The sequence below is a fragment of the Sminthopsis crassicaudata genome, chromosome 2 (assembly GCF_048593235.1).
Source record: "Sminthopsis crassicaudata isolate SCR6 chromosome 2, ASM4859323v1, whole genome shotgun sequence".
Taxonomy (NCBI): Eukaryota; Metazoa; Chordata; class Mammalia; order Dasyuromorphia; family Dasyuridae; genus Sminthopsis; species Sminthopsis crassicaudata.
This window is the reverse complement of record NC_133618.1, coordinates 231,079,867-231,098,121: the sequence shown is the minus strand read 5'-3', so window position 1 is coordinate 231,098,121 and position 18,255 is coordinate 231,079,867. Positions and strand designations below refer to the sequence as shown.

At 51.3% G+C, this 18,255-nt stretch overlaps 1 protein-coding gene and 1 long non-coding RNA gene across 2 annotated transcripts in view; one reads left to right on the top strand and one right to left on the bottom strand.

The window, feature by feature from the left end:
• LOC141555559 (uncharacterized) overlaps positions 1-8,005 on the bottom strand; it is a 58,132-nt gene extending 50,127 nt beyond the window's left edge. The window contains exon 1 of the long non-coding RNA XR_012486255.1: positions 7,606-8,005. This is a non-coding gene — a long non-coding RNA (uncharacterized LOC141555559). The remainder of the gene's footprint in view (positions 1-7,605) is intronic.
• Positions 1-18,255, top strand: part of HNF4A (hepatocyte nuclear factor 4 alpha) — an 80,709-nt gene that overhangs the window by 18,072 nt on the left and 44,382 nt on the right. The window lies entirely within an intron of this gene.

Sequence of the window (18,255 nt, the reverse complement as noted above, 5' to 3'; positions counted from 1 at the left end):
CAGTGCCACACAGAAGTCAGTAGGGCTGAAACCCAGACCCCTTAGCTACGGGAGCAGCTTGCCCGCCTCTGAGCTGAGCATGGGGGAATGAAAAGGGGTAGAGGCTGGAGGAGCACATGTGCTTTTAGACCAGGCTACGGGGTCCCTTCCAATAGAATAATTCCCTATGTTGGCACCAAATGGAGCCTGGCCACTGGCTGCCCTAAAATCTCATTGTGACTGGCATTAAGGGATTAGATTAGCTTGCTGCTTGGCCTGCCCAACTCCCTTGGGTTCCCTAGATGACAGAGTCTGGCTATTCACAGAGCTAGATGGGATCTTAGAGACCTCCTTACCCCAAACCCATGGGGTAGGTTAGTCTCAGGAAGGGGATGATGTCCCTCCTGCTCCTTGGGGTCCTAGAAGCTGCACGAGGATGTCAGATATCACCTCCATTGTCTTCCAGGGACCACAAGGTACAGTTGTTCCCATTGTCAGGTGGGAGGCCTGAGATAGAAAACTTCACTTTCAAAACTGGTGCCAAGGGCAGCAAGTTGTAATGAAAGGGGTTCTGGATGGAGGCAGAAGGCCTAGATTCACACCTCGGTCCCGTTACTAGGAACTATTGGACCAGGAACAAATCATCTCCCTTCTCTGAATCTCATTTTCCTTTTCTGTGAAATTAGGAGGTGGATAAGGTCATCTCTATGGCCAGTCCAGATCCTGTGAATATGGGATGAACTTGGATCTCGGAACTGGAACCAGAGCATTGAACTAGAAATCAGGATCTGAGACCGGGTTAGGTTTGGATTCTTTCCTTCTTCCCTCTTCCCAACCTCACCTTCCCAGTTGCTACTTAACTTGCCTCAATCTAGAAGTACCCGGTCATCCCATCATTCCTCAGGGAACCTGTAAGTAGTGGCTGGGTGGACATTCCAGGTCAGGCAGAACTCTTCAAAAAAAAAAAAAAAAAAAAAAAAAAAGGGAGGGAACGGGGCCTAGAATTTCCCCTATTCAGGGTTTCTTAACCTAGATTCCTTGAACTTGCTTTTGAAAAAATTTTGATATCTATATTTCAATAGAATTACTTTCTTTTGTAATCCTATGCATTTTATTTTATTCATTTAAAAATATTTGTTCTGAGAAGAGATCCATAGGCTTCCCCAGTCTTCCAAAAGGCTCTGAGACACACTAAGCTTAAGATCCCATGTCCTATTAATCACATTTCTCTTTGTTCATCAGAATCAGAAATGATTTGTAGGGGAGTTGATTGAGATAAAATAATTTTGGGTGCTTCGGTCCCATGAAACATTAGGAATGTCCTGAGGGTTAATAACAAGAACTTTTCAATGGAAAGTTGGGAGACCTGAGTTTGAGCCCTAGTTCTGCCTGTTGAGCACTCTGCCAGCTCCATCTGTTGAACTCAGCAAATATTTGTTAATTGACTGATTGAGAATATGACCTCAGGAGGCCCTCTATGTACCTGTGAGTAGGTTTGTACACATGTGTTTGTTTGCATATATATATATGTACAGTGTGACTGTAGCACAAGGCTGGCTGTGTCCAGTCCCCCCACCCCCCACCATTTAATCAATTCCAGTAGTTTCCCATCGCCTCCGGACATTAAAAGCCCTCCATAACCTTGTCTTCTTCTAGGGTATCTTCCACCATAATCCTTCCCCTCCCTTGCCCTCCCTGCTGTTCTCCCTGGCTGTGACTGACCCACTGGAATGCTCCAGCCCCCAAATCCAAGCACTCTCTTTCCCTTCTCTCCCTCCTGCCTGCTTCACGTTTCTACCGAAGTTCCACCTTCCACAAGTCTTTCCCCAGATTCTATTTTTTAATTCTCTGATTTTAATGATCTGCAGTTGGCCCTGTGTAAGTGTCAGTGTGCAGCCGGTTGCCTGTTTTCGCATCCCCCCCTCTCCCCACCCGGCTGTGGCTCCTTTGAGACTTAGAGAGACTTTTTTTCGCCTCCCCTGTATCCCAGAAGGTGGCACAGCGCTTGGCCCCCGGCAGGTGCTCACTGATGCGGTGGGGCTGATTTCCCCTAATGGACTAAGACTGTTTGGTTCTGACCAGGTATCCGGGAAGCTCACTGTGCCCTATGGCCCAGTCTTGCCCGGCCCTCCCCTTCCTCCCCCCCAGCCCTAGTTGTCCCCAGGACAGAGAGCTGCCAAAACTCCCTTCACCAGAACACGCAGCTCCTCTGTTGTTGACTTTGTCTGCCTTCCCAGACAAGCTGGGAGGCCTTCTGAGCATGGGCATGGCGGAGCGGGCCAACAAAGCCACGAGGCCAGGGGCTGCTCAGGGACAGCCTGGCTGCTCAGAGACGGCCTGGGCTGCTCAGGGACGGCCCGGGCTGCTCAGGTACAGCCTGGCTGCTCAGGTACAGCCTGGCTACTCAGGGATGGCCCGGGCTGCTCAGGTACAGCCTGGCTGCTCAGGGACGGCCCGGGCTGCTCAGGGACAGCCTGGCTGCTCAGGTACAGCCTGGCTGCTCAGGGACGGCCTGGCTGCTCAGGGTCGGCCCGGGCTGCTCAGGTACAGCCTGGCTGCTCAGGGACGGCCTGGCTGCTCAGGGACGGCCCGGGCTGCTCAGGTACAGCCTGGCTGCTCAGGATCGGCCCGGCTGCTCAGGGACGGCCCGGCTGCTCAGGTACAGCCTGGCTGCTCAGGATCGGCCCGGCTGCTCAGGGACGGCCCGGGCTGCTCAGGTACAGCCTGGCTACTCAGGGACGGCCCGGGCTGCTCAGGGACAGCCTGGCTGCTCAGGTACAGCCTGGCTGCTCAGGGACGGCCTGGCTGCTCAGGGACGGCCCGGGCTGCTCAGGTACAGCCTGGCTGCTCAGGGACGGCCCGGCTGCTCAGGGACGGCCCGGGCTGCTCAGGTACAGCCTGGCTGCTCAGGATCGGCTCGGCTGCTCAGGATCGGCCCGGGCTGCTCAGGTACAGCCTGGCTGCTCAGGGACGGCCTGGCTGCTCAGGGACGGCCCGGGCTGCTCAGGTACAGCCTGGCTGCTCAGGATCGGCCCGGCTGCTCAGGGACGGCCCGGCTGCTCAGGATCATCCTGGCTGCTCAGGGAAGGCCCGGGCTACTCAGGATCGTCCTGGCTGCTCAGAGACGGCCCGGGCTGCTCAGGGACGGCCCGGGCTGCTCAGGTACAGCCTGGCTACTCAGGGACGGCCCGGGCTGCTCAGGTACAGCCTGGCTGCTCAGAGACGGCCTGGGCTGCTCAGGGACGGCCCGGGCTGCTCAGGTACAGCCTGGCTGCTCAGGGACGGCCTGGCTGCTCAGGGACGGCCCGGGCTGCTCAGGGACGGCCCGGGCTGCTCAGGTACAGCCTGGCTGCTCAGGGACGGCCTGGCTGCTCAGGGACGGCCCGGGCTGCTCAGGTACAGCCTGGCTGCTCAGGTACAGCCTGGCTACTCAGGGACGGCCCGGGCTGCTCAGGTACAGCCTGGCTGCTCAGGGACGGCCCGGGCTGCTCAGGGACGGCCTGGCTGCTCAGAGACGGCCTGGGCTGCTCAGGGACGGCCCGGGCTGCTCAGGTACAGCCTGGCTGCTCAGGTACAGCCTGGCTGCTCAGGGACGGCCTGGCTGCTCAGGGACGGCCCGGGCTGCTCAGGTACAGCCTGGCTGCTCAGGATCGGCTCGGCTGCTCAGGATCGGCCCGGCTGCTCAGGGACGGCCCGGCTGCTCAGGATCATCCTGGCTGCTCAGGGAAGGCCCGGGCTACTCAGGATCGTCCTGGCTGCTCAGAGACGGCCCGGGCTGCTCAGGGACGGCCCGGGCTGCTCAGGTACAGCCTGGCTACTCAGGGACGGCCCGGGCTGCTCAGGTACAGCCTGGCTGCTCAGAGACGGCCTGGGCTGCTCAGGGACGGCCCGGGCTGCTCAGGTACAGCCTGGCTGCTCAGGTACAGCCTGGCTGCTCAGGGACGGCCTGGCTGCTCAGGGACGGCCCGGGCTGCTCAGGTACAGCCTGGCTGCTCAGGATCGGCTCGGCTGCTCAGGATCGGCCCGGCTGCTCAGGGACGGCCCGGCTGCTCAGGATCATCCTGGCTGCTCAGGGAAGGCCCGGGCTACTCAGGATCGTCCTGGCTGCTCAGAGACGGCCCGGGCTGCTCAGGGACGGCCCGGGCTGCTCAGGTACAGCCTGGCTGCTCAGGTACAGCCTGGCTGCTCAGGGACGGCCCGGGCTGCTCAGGGACGGCCTGGCTGCTCAGGTACAGCCTGGCTGCTCAGGGACGGCCTGGCTGCTCAGGGACGGCCCGGGCTGCTCGGGTACAGCCTGGCTGCTCAGGGACGGCCCGGGCTGCTCAGGGACGGCCGGGCTGCTCAGGGACGGCCTGGGCTGCTCAGGTACAGCCTGGCTGCTCAGGGACGGCCTGGCTGCTCAGGGACGGCCCGGGCTGCTCGGGTACAGCCTGGCTGCTCAGGATCGGCCCGGCTGCTCAGGGACGGCCCGGGCTACTCAGGATCATCCTGGCTGCTCAGAGACGGCCCAGGCTGCTCAGGGACGGCCGGGCTGCTCAGGGACGGCCTGGGCTGCTCAGGTACAGCCTGGCTGCTCAGGGACGGCCAGGCTGCTCAGGTACAGCCTGGCTGCTCAGGTACAGCCTGGCTACTCAGGGACGGCCCGGGCTGCTCAGGTACAGCCTGGCTGCTCAGGTACAGCCTGGCTGCTCAGGGACGGCCTGGGCTGCTCAGGGACGGCCCGGGCTGCTCAGGTACAGCCTGGCTGCTCAGGGACGGCCTGGCTGCTCAGGGACGGCCCGGGCTGCTCAGGGACGGCCCGGGCTGCTCAGGTACAGCCTGGCTGCTCAGGGACGGCCTGGCTGCTCAGGGACGGCCCGGGCTGCTCAGGTACAGCCTGGCTGCTCAGGTACAGCCTGGCTACTCAGGGACGGCCCGGGCTGCTCAGGTACAGCCTGGCTGCTCAGGGACGGCCTGGCTGCTCAGAGACGGCCTGGGCTGCTCAGGGACGGCCCGGGCTGCTCAGGTACAGCCTGGCTGCTCAGGTACAGCCTGGCTGCTCAGGGACGGCCCGGGCTGCTCAGGTACAGCCTGGCTGCTCAGGATCGGCTCGGCTGCTCAGGATCGGCCCGGCTGCTCAGGGACGGCCCGGCTGCTCAGGATCATCCTGGCTGCTCAGGGAAGGCCCGGGCTACTCAGGATCGTCCTGGCTGCTCAGAGACGGCCCGGGCTGCTCAGGGACGGCCCGGGCTGCTCAGGTACAGCCTGGCTGCTCAGAGACGGCCCGGGCTGCTCAGGTACAGCCTGGCTACTCAGGGACGGCCCGGGCTGCTCAGGTACAGCCTGGCTGCTCAGAGACGGCCTGGGCTGCTCAGGGACGGCCCGGGCTGCTCAGGTACAGCCTGGCTGCTCAGGTACAGCCTGGCTGCTCAGGGACGGCCCGGGCTGCTCAGGTACAGCCTGGCTGCTCAGGTACAGCCTGGCTGCTCAGGATCGGCTCGGCTGCTCAGGATCGGCCCGGCTGCTCAGGGACGGCCCGGCTGCTCAGGATCATCCTGGCTGCTCAGGGAAGGCCCGGGCTACTCAGGATCGTCCTGGCTGCTCAGAGACGGCCCGGGCTGCTCAGGGACGGCCCGGGCTGCTCAGGTACAGCCTGGCTACTCAGGGACGGCCCAGGCTGCTCAGGTACAGCCTGGCTGCTCAGAGACGGCCTGGGCTGCTCAGGGACGGCCCGGCTGCTCAGGGACGGCCCGGGCTGCTCAGGTACAGCCTGGCTGCTCAGGGACGGCCCGGGCTGCTCAGGGACGGCCTGGCTGCTCAGGTACAGCCTGGCTGCTCAGGGACGGCCTGGCTGCTCAGGGACGGCCCGGGCTGCTCGGGTACAGCCTGGCTGCTCAGGGACGGCCTGGCTGCTCAGGGACGGCCCGGGCTGCTCAGGTACAGCCTGGCTGCTCAGGGACGGCCCGGGCTGCTCAGGGACGGCCGGGCTGCTCAGGGACGGCCTGGGCTGCTCAGGTACAGCCTGGCTGCTCAGGGACGGCCTGGCTGCTCAGGGACGGCCCGGGCTGCTCGGGTACAGCCTGGCTGCTCAGGATCGGCCCGGCTGCTCAGGGACGGCCCGGGCTACTCAGGATCATCCTGGCTGCTCAGAGACGGCCCGGGCTGCTCAGGGACGGCCGGGCTGCTCAGGGACGGCCTGGGCTGCTCAGGTACAGCCTGGCTGCTCAGGGACGGCCAGGCTGCTCAGGGATGGCCCGGGCTACTCAGGATCGTCCTGGCTGCTCAGGGACGGCCCGGCTGCTCAGGATCAGCCCGGGCTGCTCAGAGACGGCCTGGGCTGCTCAGGGACGGCCCGGGCTGCTCAGGGACAGCCTGGCTGCTCAGGGACGGCCCGGCTGCTCAGGGACGGCCCGGGCTGCTCAGGGATGGCCCGGGCTACTCAGGATCGTCCTGGCTGCTCAGGGACGGCCTGGCTGCTCAGGATCGTCCTGGCTGCTCAGGGACAGCCTGGCTGCTCAGGGACGGCCCGGGCTGCTCAGGGACGGCCCGGCTGCTCCGCACAGAATCTGGCCTCCTAACTCTGGCTTTGGGCACTCATCTTTGAGGTTTCCCTTCTCCCCTCCACTGCTTTGCCACGCTGAGGGGCCTGGTAGTGTAGGAGAGGCCATTCTGTGCCCGGCTGATAGCGGGCGCTCAAAGCTGAGATTTTTTAAGACTTTTGGCATGGAGTTTAAGGGGACTTCAGAGTGCCCGCCCCGGCTTCAGCACTGGCCAGCAGGGGGAAGATTTCCTGCCCGTTTGGCTACCTTGACTCTGCATGAGCTGGATTTCTCTTCCTGTGGAAGCTGTGAGGCTTTGGACTGCTACCTGGTTCTCCAGGCCTTGACTCTAAACCGAGGGCTCCTAGTACCCTGGGCTACAACGGCTGAAAACGACCTCAAAGGCCGACTAGTCCAGTCCCCTCCTACTACACCCCCTTCCGAGACTCCCATCCTCACAAAGCGTCCTCCAGTCCTCCGCTCATTAAGAGTCAGGCTGGTGCGGAGTCCTGCCTTCCTCTGAGCCTCAGTTTGCCCCTCTGTAAAGTGGGAATAGTTATGGTTGCACCATCCTATGAAGAGTCACTACAGATGCTGGAGCTAGTTTAGGGATGCCACAGTAAAAGTGACTCCTGTGAAGGCCGCAGCACGGGGACTGTCATGTAGGGATAACTAACGTGCCACGGAGCAGACTGCCGTTTAAAAAGAGAAGATGGGTTTTCCCTGGGAATCTTGGGCAGGCAGGGGCTTCGCTGGGACGGTGGTGGTGGGCCGTGCCTCTCAGGCTGGACTTCCGGAGTACACCACCGGGCGGGGCTGACACCGGCCCTTCCTCTGGGCCCTCCCCAGCCAGGTCTCTCCCATCAAGGCCAACAGTGTAGATAGAGTTAAGGAACACAAACAGAGAGGAAAATTACAGCCCCAAGCAAATGGGGCCCGAGTCACGTGCTGCAGAGAAAATAGCCTGGACAGCACCAGGGATGAGGGAGGGGGATGGGGAGAGGTGATGCTGGGGAATCTAGTCTCAGTCAGTCATAGGAGTTACAGCTCTAAGGGACCTCAAAAATCTAGTGCAAGCCCCTCCTCCACCCCCACATTCCCCACTTACACATTACAGTTGAGAAAACTGATTCCTAGAGGAAGGGAAGTGACCTCCTCAGGTCACATAGTAGCAGATCTGGTTCTGAGCCTTAGTTTCCCCATCTTTGAAATGGGAGCGATGATAATGCCTTCTCTCCCTCACAGAACCAGCACTTTGTAAACTGCTGGAAGGGCGACTCACTCACATGCCCCCATCATTAACCGGCAGATACCAACTCCCGAACGCTGCCGTTTGATCTGGCCTCTGGCCACTTCTCACCTCAGGCCCATCTTGATCCTAGCACACCGGCCCCTTCTCAGGCCAGCAAACGCCTTTTACTCAGCTCCATTTCTGTACCTTGGCTCGCGCTGGGGGGAGGGGGAGGGAAAGGAAACAGCCATTTATTAATCACCTACCATTGTGCTGAGCACGCTAGAGTGTGACAGTGCCGAGACCTCACCTCTCCTATCTTACACGTTTAATGTCCTTCGTGGAAAGTCCTTTGGGATCATTCTCGGTGCCCTCGCTCCTCTAACTCCCCCGACTTTTAAAATTATAACGATAGTTACCATTTCTAAAGGGCACTCTGCTTTACAAGGCACTTTAATACAACTTCACTTAATCTCAGTGGCCTTGACAGAAACCACGGCCGCCGCCTTGCCGAAGAAGCAGCTGCTTCAGGCTGGCCTGCCCCAGGTCACAGAGCCTAAAGGCCGGGCCAGTGTCTCTTAAAGCGGAGCGGTCTGATCTCCTCTGTACCGTTCACCAGGCGCCCCTGGACCGAGTCATGCTGGCGCCCGTCGCTCTCTCCGGGAGGACCAGGGCCGGGACTGTGTCTCATAGCCCCGTGCCGAGGGCTCCCACAGTGGGGCACTCCGATAAATGGCTGAACGGACATACCGGCTGCTTCCCCATAAGCCACCATGCCAGGAAGCAGCGATGTAAATGAGATCCGTAGCCTGAGCCCAGCTCCGCTGGGGACAGTTTCACCCACTGCCTTCCCTGTTCACCCTCGCCCAGAGCAGCTGCCAAGGAATTTTACAGATTTCTTTCCACCCTCCCACTTTTTTCTCCTTCCCTCAACTCCCCTTAATCCAGGAAATGGCCCCCAGATAATGATGAATTGGCTCCATGCTTTGCAGCCTGGGCTTTTCAGCAGTATTTTATTTTGGCCAGCTTATTGATTATCATTATAGGGGCCTGTGTAGGGTGGCATAATCCACTTGGCAGGGAAGGGAACTGAGCTATAGAGAAGAAAACTCCTCTGAGTTAAAGAATGGGAGCCACAAGAGCCTTTAGAACAGGAGATTTGAGAACTAGGTTGGCTCTAGCCTGATCATTCTAACCCAATGCGTTCATTTGTCGGATGAAAAAAACACGATCCAGAATGGAGAAAAGACTGGCCCAAGAGGGTCCGTCAGTCCAGGTTTTCTAGATCTCAGTGCAAAGTTTTTTATCACTCCCAATGGACCCCTTTGGGCCCCTTCCCGAGCCTCAGGGGCGTCTGAAGCGGATATATTCCCTACCACTTTTCCATAACTGTCACTTAGTGAGCCAGTCCCTAAGAGGTACCATTCCTTGGAGGGACTAGAGTTTGGGGTTTTATAGTTGGAAAGGACTGTAGGAATCACCTAATTCAGGCCCCTCACTTCACAGATAAGGAAGCTGAGGCACAGAGTAAGAAATACCTTGCTCAAGGTCACACAGATACAACTGGGATTTGAACCCAGCATTTTTGGTCTTAAATCCACTGATCTTTCCACACCATGCTGCTGTGTACTTGTTTATAAAACCAGGCACCTTTATCTCTCCTTTGGAAACAAGACCAGAACAAATTTGCTTAGGCCCAGAGGGGGAAAAAAGAGGCTGTTGACTTTAGACCAAAATCTAACCTTTTAAGAGAAGTGGTGAGCATGGGGAGGACACTGCCTCTTGCATAACCCAGGGGATCCATCTTGCTGGCCTGGGCCTTTTTTGGGGTTAGGGGGCAAACCAAGCGGTAAACTAATTCCCTGTTAATTTTTTAAGGCAGAATCAACAGGCCAACAATGATTAGCAGGTGGGTAGGCTCATCTTAATCGAGGGAAACAGGCTAAGGAAAGTCAGCAGGAAGGCCTGTCCAGAGAGCAGAGGGCTCGAGCCCAGTTATCAGTTAACTACAGGGACTCTGTTTCCTTCTGGACAGTGGCCTTCATTGGGTGCCCTCCCTTTTCTTTTGGAAGCATAGAAAAATGGCTCATAATTGTTGGTCAGAGCTGACATGAATTGATCAAGGAACAGAAGTTAGCTGAAAATCCATTATGTGTAAATTCCTGTGCTAGGCACTGAAAAATGAATAATGCACTGACCCCTCCACCTCCCCTCCCCCCTTCATGGGGCCTACAGTCTAGCTGGATGATCAGAATACCTGGAAAGCTCACTAACATTTCCAGACCTCGTGTTCTCAGATACCCAATGAGTGGTACTGGTAGGGCTTTGAGGGGTCAGAGCTGGGAGAAATGTCCTTTAAATGTAGAACATAGAATGTCAGAGCAGAAAAGAACTTTGGGACACAAAACATGGAAACTTATGGGGAGAAGGACCCTTAGAACATTAGATTTAGATTATTAGAATTGTAAGGACCTTAGAAATGTATAGCATGGTTAGGGCTGGAGAGGCCCTGGACCATAGAATATCCGATTTGGGAAAGAGCCTTTGAGCTTAAAACAAAGAATGTTACATCTGGAAGACCCTTAGAACATAAAACAGAGAGCATCTGAGATGGAAAGAACCCTTTTTTTAATAGTGAAGAAAAGTGAAACCCAGAAAGGGTGCAAAGTGACTTGTCCCAGATCTCACAGAGTTTGAAGAACCAAGGATTCTTGCAAGGGGGAGGGGAGAAGGGACATCTGAGCCTTCCGGGGAGGGCCACCCAAGCTGAATCCTACCTTGTCTCTTGCTTGTGGTTGTCAGTGAGTGTACCCCAGCTGTAATTCCAAGAAGGAGGCTGTGGGCTTTAGTGGGCCCAAGGGAGTCCTTCATGATCAAGGGAAAGGCAAAGGTAGGGGGGAGTCCAGAGGAGGCTGATCCCTTTGGGGTTCCAGGGAACTGAAAGAAGTGGCCAGGTCAGGCCAGTCCCAGTGGAGGTGGCTGCTTGGAGTGGAGTTTGGTCAGTGGTTGGGATCTATATTGTGAGATAGCTAGGACTTTGTCCACAAACTGGAATTTGAAATTTCAAAGGGGAAAAAGCTAAAGTGCCCTATCCCTAGGAGTGGATATGGCTCTTGGCTTTTTTCCCCCCACCCCCAGCCCTTCACCTTCCCCCCCTTCTGACTTGTGTTCTTTGTCTTGATAACTTTTTGGCAGCTGAGATGGGGGGGGGGGGAGCACAGGACCACTTGACACAAGAAAGTCCTTCCGACCCAGCTCCACATAGACCACCTCTGCCTATATGTCTGCTCCTCAAAGAATGTCTATTTCATCTGGGCTGTATGCTCCAGAACCCGGTCTTTGCTGTCCTGTAATCTTCCATATCATCAAAATCCTAGAATGATGGAATGGGAAGGAACCCTAGAACTGAGTAGCTTGAGCTTAGATCACAGAATGTTGGAGGGGACTGTAGGAAAGAGTGTCAGAAACTGGAAGGGGTTACTGCTTGAAGAGACCTTTGAATACAGAATGTGTTATTAGAGCTAACTTTAGAACATAAATTTTTATAACTATGGACTATCAGAGATAGAAGAAGCTTTAGAACCCAGAGGGTTTGTGCTAGAAAGAGCCTCAGGACACAGTCACAGATGGGAGGGACCCTGCAGTATTGAATGTGAAAATTAGAAAAGACCTTTCAATGAAGAATCTCAGAGCTAGGACGAATTCTTAAAGATCATTTAAGCCACCCTTTTCATTTGGCGTTTGGGGCAAATAAGAGCCAAGTATCCAGAGTCACAGATAGTACATAAGGCCTGGGACTCAACCCCAGTCTGCCAGAGAATAGAAGTAGAATCAATGAGTAAGAATCGCAGAGAAGCATAAGGTGAAATGATTAGATACACTCATTAGCTACGTTAAGTACACTTAAGTACACTAGATAGCTCAGTGGATGGAGTGCAGAGCCTCAAATCAGGAAAATCTAGGTTCAAATTAAGCCTCAGACACTTCCTAGCTGGGCGACGGTGAACAAGGCACTTAATCCTGTTTGCCTCAGTTTCCTCATCTGTAAAATGAGCTGTAGAAGGAAATGGCAAACCAGTCCAGTATCTCTGACCCAAAAAACCCTCCAACGGAGGATTGAAATGACCAGATAACAACAGCAATAACAACAATAAAACGCATGAGTTGTCTTGGTAATAAATGGCTTCTACCTTGGTATGTCTTTAAGGGAAGACTTGGTTGGGGATGTTAGGGATTCTTGGTCAGGTATGAGTTGTATTAAAGGTCTTCTGGAATTCCTCTAAACACTAAAATTCTATGACTTCTAGAGGAATATTGGATATTTGTGTCTCCAGTGCCAATTTGTGTTCCCTATGGGCCCCGCACTTGTCAAAGCTGGCAATAGAACCTAGTGGGTGTGTGGGGGGAAACGAGTATGCTATTGCAGGCTGAACAGGTCCCACGGACAGTGTCCTAAGACAACGGGAACTCAGACTTCTGTTACTCTCTCCCATATGAGCAAAGTCCCTGCTGCATCGCTCTCCTAGGAAACGGTCTTCCTAACTCAGTTGGCTAGCGTGTGATGCTGATAACACCCAGTTCTTCAGTTTGATCCTCAAATAAACCATGGTACTAGTTATTTGGAGGAGGCAGAGAGGTACCTCTCTGCAGGCTCTGTTGAGTGCTGGCTTTCCTTGCTGTTGTCTTAATCTTTGACCTCAGCAGCTAACCTAGAAGAATGTCCCTTCCAGCAATGCCCTTCTCACTGCTTTCCTCACCCCAAGTCTCTCTGTACATACTCTGCACTGATGACAAAGTGAGTTTCCTAATCAGGTCTAACCATGATTCTCTCTTACTCAATTCCAAATCAAATATAAACCCCTTGGTTTAACATGTAAAGCTCTTAACAACCTGACCCTTCCTAGAGTTCTTGTCTTCTAACACATTAGTCCTCTTCCCATATCGGTTGTTCCCTTTGAACTACCGACCTCCCATCGTAGTCGTTAGGTCCCTTTAAAGCTCACTTCAGTCACCACTCTTTCCAGGAAGTCTTTCCAGTTTCTCTCTAAGACTAAATTCCATCTGTACTGTGACTATCTTCTATGTACTGATTTATATTCTCTCCTCCATTAGAGTGTAAGTTCCTTAAGGTCAAGGGCTGTTTTTTGCTTTTTCTTTGTTTCCCTAGCACTTAGCATACTCCTTGGTACAAAGTAAACACTTTATAAACTCTTATTTACTGATAAGTTAATAGTTGTGTACATAGATCAAGAAATAATGTATCTTTCAGTAGAGAAGAGTGGGAAAAAATAAATGCTTGATGTTTGAAAAAAAAATTAATTCCCTCCCAAAAGAAGTGATGAGTAGGCTAGAGTTCATTCTATCTTGAAGTTCATTTCATATGTTGGTAGCCCAAGCATGGACACAGAGTACTTTTCATGGAGCCCACCTTATCCTTCTTCCTCCCTTGGTCCCTCTTTCCCTGTGTGTAATTCTCTCCTTCTATTCAGTACATTTTCCACTAACAGTCAGATTACCTCTTCTCCTAGGCTCAGTCTTGTCTCTCCTGGACAAGAGCCCTGTGGAGCTCAGGAGATAAGTTGGACCCAACTGAATGAGGCCTTGGGTAGGGATTGGGAGGATGGGAGGGAAGGAGGAGGGAGAAGGAGAGGGACCACAGGCCAATGTTTGACTTGATATGACAGTCTTATCTAATCAAAGGGGTTATTTGGATTGAGTCTGGGGGAAGGGCCGGCCTAGGAGACTGCCCAGGAATTGAGCGTATATTCACAGGGTCTTTTCCTCACAAATAAATCATGGGGGTTCCTCTTCCTGAGAGAGATATGGCACTTTGGGGAGGCTAGAATTCTGAAGGGCACCTTCTTTGGGAAGATACCAAGGCTGTCCCAATTAATATCCTCTTGGTTCAATGGAAGTAGGCCTGGCTTTGGAGTAGAAGTATACATTGTTCAAATCCCAGCCTTACTTCTTGTTGTTATCTGTCCTTCATTCTCAAAGAGGACATAATATGAGGGAGGGGATGCCATGCCATGCAAGTGAATTGGATTTAAGTGAGGGAGAGCTGTCCAAGATCACCTGACTCACTTTCCCCTCCAGAACCATCTGGGTCCAATGGCCAGATAAAGATCAGAATGACTGAAGATGGCCCTGAGTGCAGGGGGAGACCTTGGGCTTTTTAAACTGGGGTCTTCCCATTCAGTGATTAAGGCTAGGTAGCAATTGAGACAAAGAATCTCCTCTTTTACCTAGTCCAAAAATAAAACTAAATAAATAAATCTGGAAGAAGATCTTCATGGTTTCTGACTAAAACAGAAATGATTGTTATTTATATTTAATTTGAGTCAATCAGGATTCAAACAGTGACCAAATGGAACTTGGCCTGGGACTTATTGGTGGTCAATGACAATCAGATTGGTTTGATTTAAAGAATGATCCTTAAGAAAGAAATCCAGTTAATAGATCCCAAGATATCTTGGGAGGGTTTAGGGGTCCAAAAAAAAAGGAAAAATGCTTTTAAGAACATCTTATAGGTAAGGGTATTTATTAAATGTATCACTTTAGGCAGATTGTTTTCTCTGCTAGTAGACTGTCTCCTTTGATTTTCTGTTCTGTAAAATAAGAGGGTTGGATGCAGTGAATAAATATAATTTAATATACAATTGCTTTTATTTTTATTTTTAAGTGTTTATTTTGTGGGTGTCTACTAAATTTAGAATTTACTTAACAAAGAAGTTAAATTAGAAAGTTGATTGACATTTTGACTACCAAACCCTTAATAAATGCTTACTGTTTGGAGGGCACAAGGCTAGATGTTAGGTATGTCAAGCCTTTAATAAAAAACAGCACCTGTGTTCAGGTAGCTTCCTGTTTATTGGATGTTCTTTAAGGTCCTTGCCAATGATATTCTTTCATCAGAAGAAGGGGGAAGGCCCAACCTGCCCATCTAAGAAGCATCGAAGAGCCAGAAATTTGAGATTGTCAAAGATCATTTCCTCTCTCCAGCTGCCTCCAGGAAAAAGTATGCTCAGATCAGTCCAGATTTCTGTATATCATCTGTATTTAAAAGTATGCATGAAGGAGGCCATCATGATTATACTGAGGATCATAACATAACTTCTCTGTAGCTTTTAATTACTTAATTAATACTGCTAACACTCTCTCCTCTCCTCTGGGTTTTGTGATACTGTTTTCTTGGACTTCTCCTTCTATAGTGGATAGAGAATTGGACATGGAAATAGGGAGGCCCAAGTACAAATCTGATCTTGAACATTTAATAATATATTTTCAACCCTGGATAAGTCAACTTAACAGTTTCCTCAACTGTATAACAGGGATAATAAATAGCACTTACCACCCAGGGTTATTTTGAGGATTAAGTGAAATAATATTCCTAAAGTCTTAGCACCGTGTCTGGCATACATTTAATAAGTGCTTATCCCCTTTCCCTTCCTTCTACCTATCTCTTAATCTCTTTTGCAGGATTATCTACCTCCCATCCTTTAAATTTGAGTATAGCTCAAGATTCTGCCCTGCGCTCTTTGCTATTTTTATTCTTTTTTCCTGATGTCCTTCCATAGATTAAATGATTAATTTTTATGTCAATTATTCTCCTGTTTACATTTCCAGCCCTCATCTTTATCTACTAAATTGCAGTTTCTTGTCACTCACATATGATCCATACATATCCGTAATTCAGCGGGCTCTACATTGAGCTCATTACCTTAACCTCGGTACCCATCCTCCTTCCAAACTTCTCTTTCAGTCACCCAGGTTTGCAGAATTGTCTTCTACTCTGCTCCCTCACCCCCAGCGCTCACCATCTAATCAGTTGCCATGTTTTGTGGAACTTACTCCCACAACATCCCAAATCTCTCTAGATTTATTTTAGACCACTCCTCATCTACCCTGTAATACAACCAAAAGGCCCGGCTTACTCGCCTACATACGTAACATCTCATCTTTCCCCTTGGAGTCTGTCCCCAAGACATGAATGTTTTTCTTCCTCATCTCTGCCTCTTGGAATCCTTAAGGCTCTTCAGTTCAGGTGTTCTGTCTTACAAGGAGCCTCTCTTGACACCTTCCCCTCCTCCCACACCCAGTTGTTAAATGATAGTTGAAGGAGTTTCAGGGATCTTCCATTCCATCAATGTTTATACTTCCTCCATTAGGGTGGATTCAACCCCAAGAACATACAAATTCCACACCTTAGTAGTATCGAAAGTATTTATGGCCAAAAATTCATCCCCTGATTGTCTTTGGCCAGACAAGCCCTTATCCAGCTGTCATCATCCCTTGATAGTCCCAAGCTCAAGGCCTTTCTAGCTTGAAGGCCACATAACTAGTTAGTATAAGATCAAGACTTGAAATCTATCTTCTCAATTCTTTCAACTCAAGGAGCCTTCCAGCACTTACTTTGTACTAGGATGCCTGGAGGTAGAATGCTCTGAATAGGAAAATAGGCCTTGTTCTTAAGAAGCTTATATTCTACTAATGGATCCAACATGTAAACACATAATGAAAAAACAAGGTGATCTGAAGCCCAAGAGAGCCCTCATACCAAGGCTTCCAAGGAGGTGCCATTTAAGCCAATCCTAGCGCCACTAGGCCATGCTGCTTATTTACTAAGCAGATATGGAGACAGAAGGCCTCAGAGGAAGGGGGGAAAAGAGAAGGACCAAGACAGAGACAGAGGCCTATGGACCAAGGTGGACAGCAGAGCTTCTCTGAAGAAGTGAGATTAGAGTCAGGCCTTGACCCAATGATTTCATAATCATTTTTTCCCATGTCTAACATTACTTCCCACAGTTAGAAAATGCCTTTTCTACTTTAAATCTAAATGTCATCTTGGAATAAAAAAAAAAGAATCCTGGATTTTTAATTTAAAAACCCAGATTAAAATATATAATCATCATAATAAAGCTTTTTAAATTTAAAAAATCAAAAAAAGAAAGCACAGATTTGAATTTTGGTTTGGCTTCTTCCCATTCAACAATCATTTATTAAACACCTATGTATAGAACTATATTGAATTGGTGCTGGGGATACAAAGAAAACCAAAACTGACCCTGCTGGTAAGAAGTTTACATTCTGGGGGGTGGGGGGGTTGAAAAAGGAGGAGAGGGAGGGGGGGAAGGGCATACCATTGCCCCAGTATGGGTCTCAGTTTCCCTTGTTGAAAATCAGTGTTGGACTAGGTCATTTCTAAAGTCCCTTCCACTTATGACATTCTATGTTTTAAGGTTTCTTTTGGTTTTAATAATTTCTGTTCTCTGTCTTAAGGTCCCTTCGAGTTCTGACATTCTATGATAGAACACCTTCCAGCCTGAATGTTCTGGGTCATTAGATCTTTCTAGCTCTGACACTCTATTTTCTATACCTCAAAGTCATTTATTCATTCAGCAGTTATTAAACATTTACTATAGGCCAGGCATTGTCCTAGGCACTCACGACATAGACTGTATCCCCATACTTGACCTATTCTATTGGTCAAGAGGCCGGCCCCTCCGGGGGAAGATGCTGCTTTTGCTCGGCATGACTGCATCCCTGGTAGGACTTTTTTCTGTGATGCTTCACCCCTGCTCTCAAAGAGTTTCTATTCTGCTGTAGGCAAGTCAATACCTCTGTCCATGCCTCAGTTTATTCATTTGTCAAAGTAGGGTGTTGAACTTTTGAACTATATGACCTCTAAGGTCCCATATAACTCAAAACCCTATGATCTTTTAATTTTGTTTGCTGTGGTCGGTTTTCTTCCTTCAGGCAAATAGCCATTTTCCTCCTTATGTTTCTTCCATAATTTCTTAGAAAATTTCTTAGAAAACTCAACCAAAGCCCAGAGATGAGGAGGGTAGGGAGGTCATAGAGACTTCAGTGTCATTTTTCTGTTTGAAAAATCCCTGAATTGCCGCCTTCCCTTTTGACTTCAGAGGCCCCCTGAATATCCGAGACATGCTGCCTTGTGTCTCTAGTTGCATCAGCCCATGTATAGCTAGGAAGGGAATAGGAAAGAAAACGGAAAACATCCCACTCCCTTTCCTAGAACTGGGACACACTGAGCCATGTGATGAGGAGCAAGTGATTGCTCTTTCCTCTGCATCTTAGTTTCCTCATTGGTTAAAGAGAGGTAGCTTATATACTTCACAGCAGGGTGTTTATAAGGAAAGCACTCTGTGAACTTTGAGGCCAAGACTTATTGTTGTTATCAAGGATATCAGTTATTGCTACCCTGCAAGAGAAATGTGAATGGAGCAAGTAAAGGGCCAGAAAAGGGAAATGAAAATGACTAAGGTATTGCCATATTCGTGGAGGTAGTGTGAGGCAATGGGAAGGGCCCTGGCTTGGAAGGCAGAAACCTGACTTTGACTCCCAATTTGCTAGTTGTGTGACCTTGAACAAGCCACTTGACTTTTTGAAACTTCAGTTTCCGTATTTATAAAATAGGGGCAAAACTAAACAGAGCCATCGACCTGATTGAAAGTAGGATCAGTAGATTAAACAAAATCATAAAGTCTTAGGTTTAGATTTAGAAGG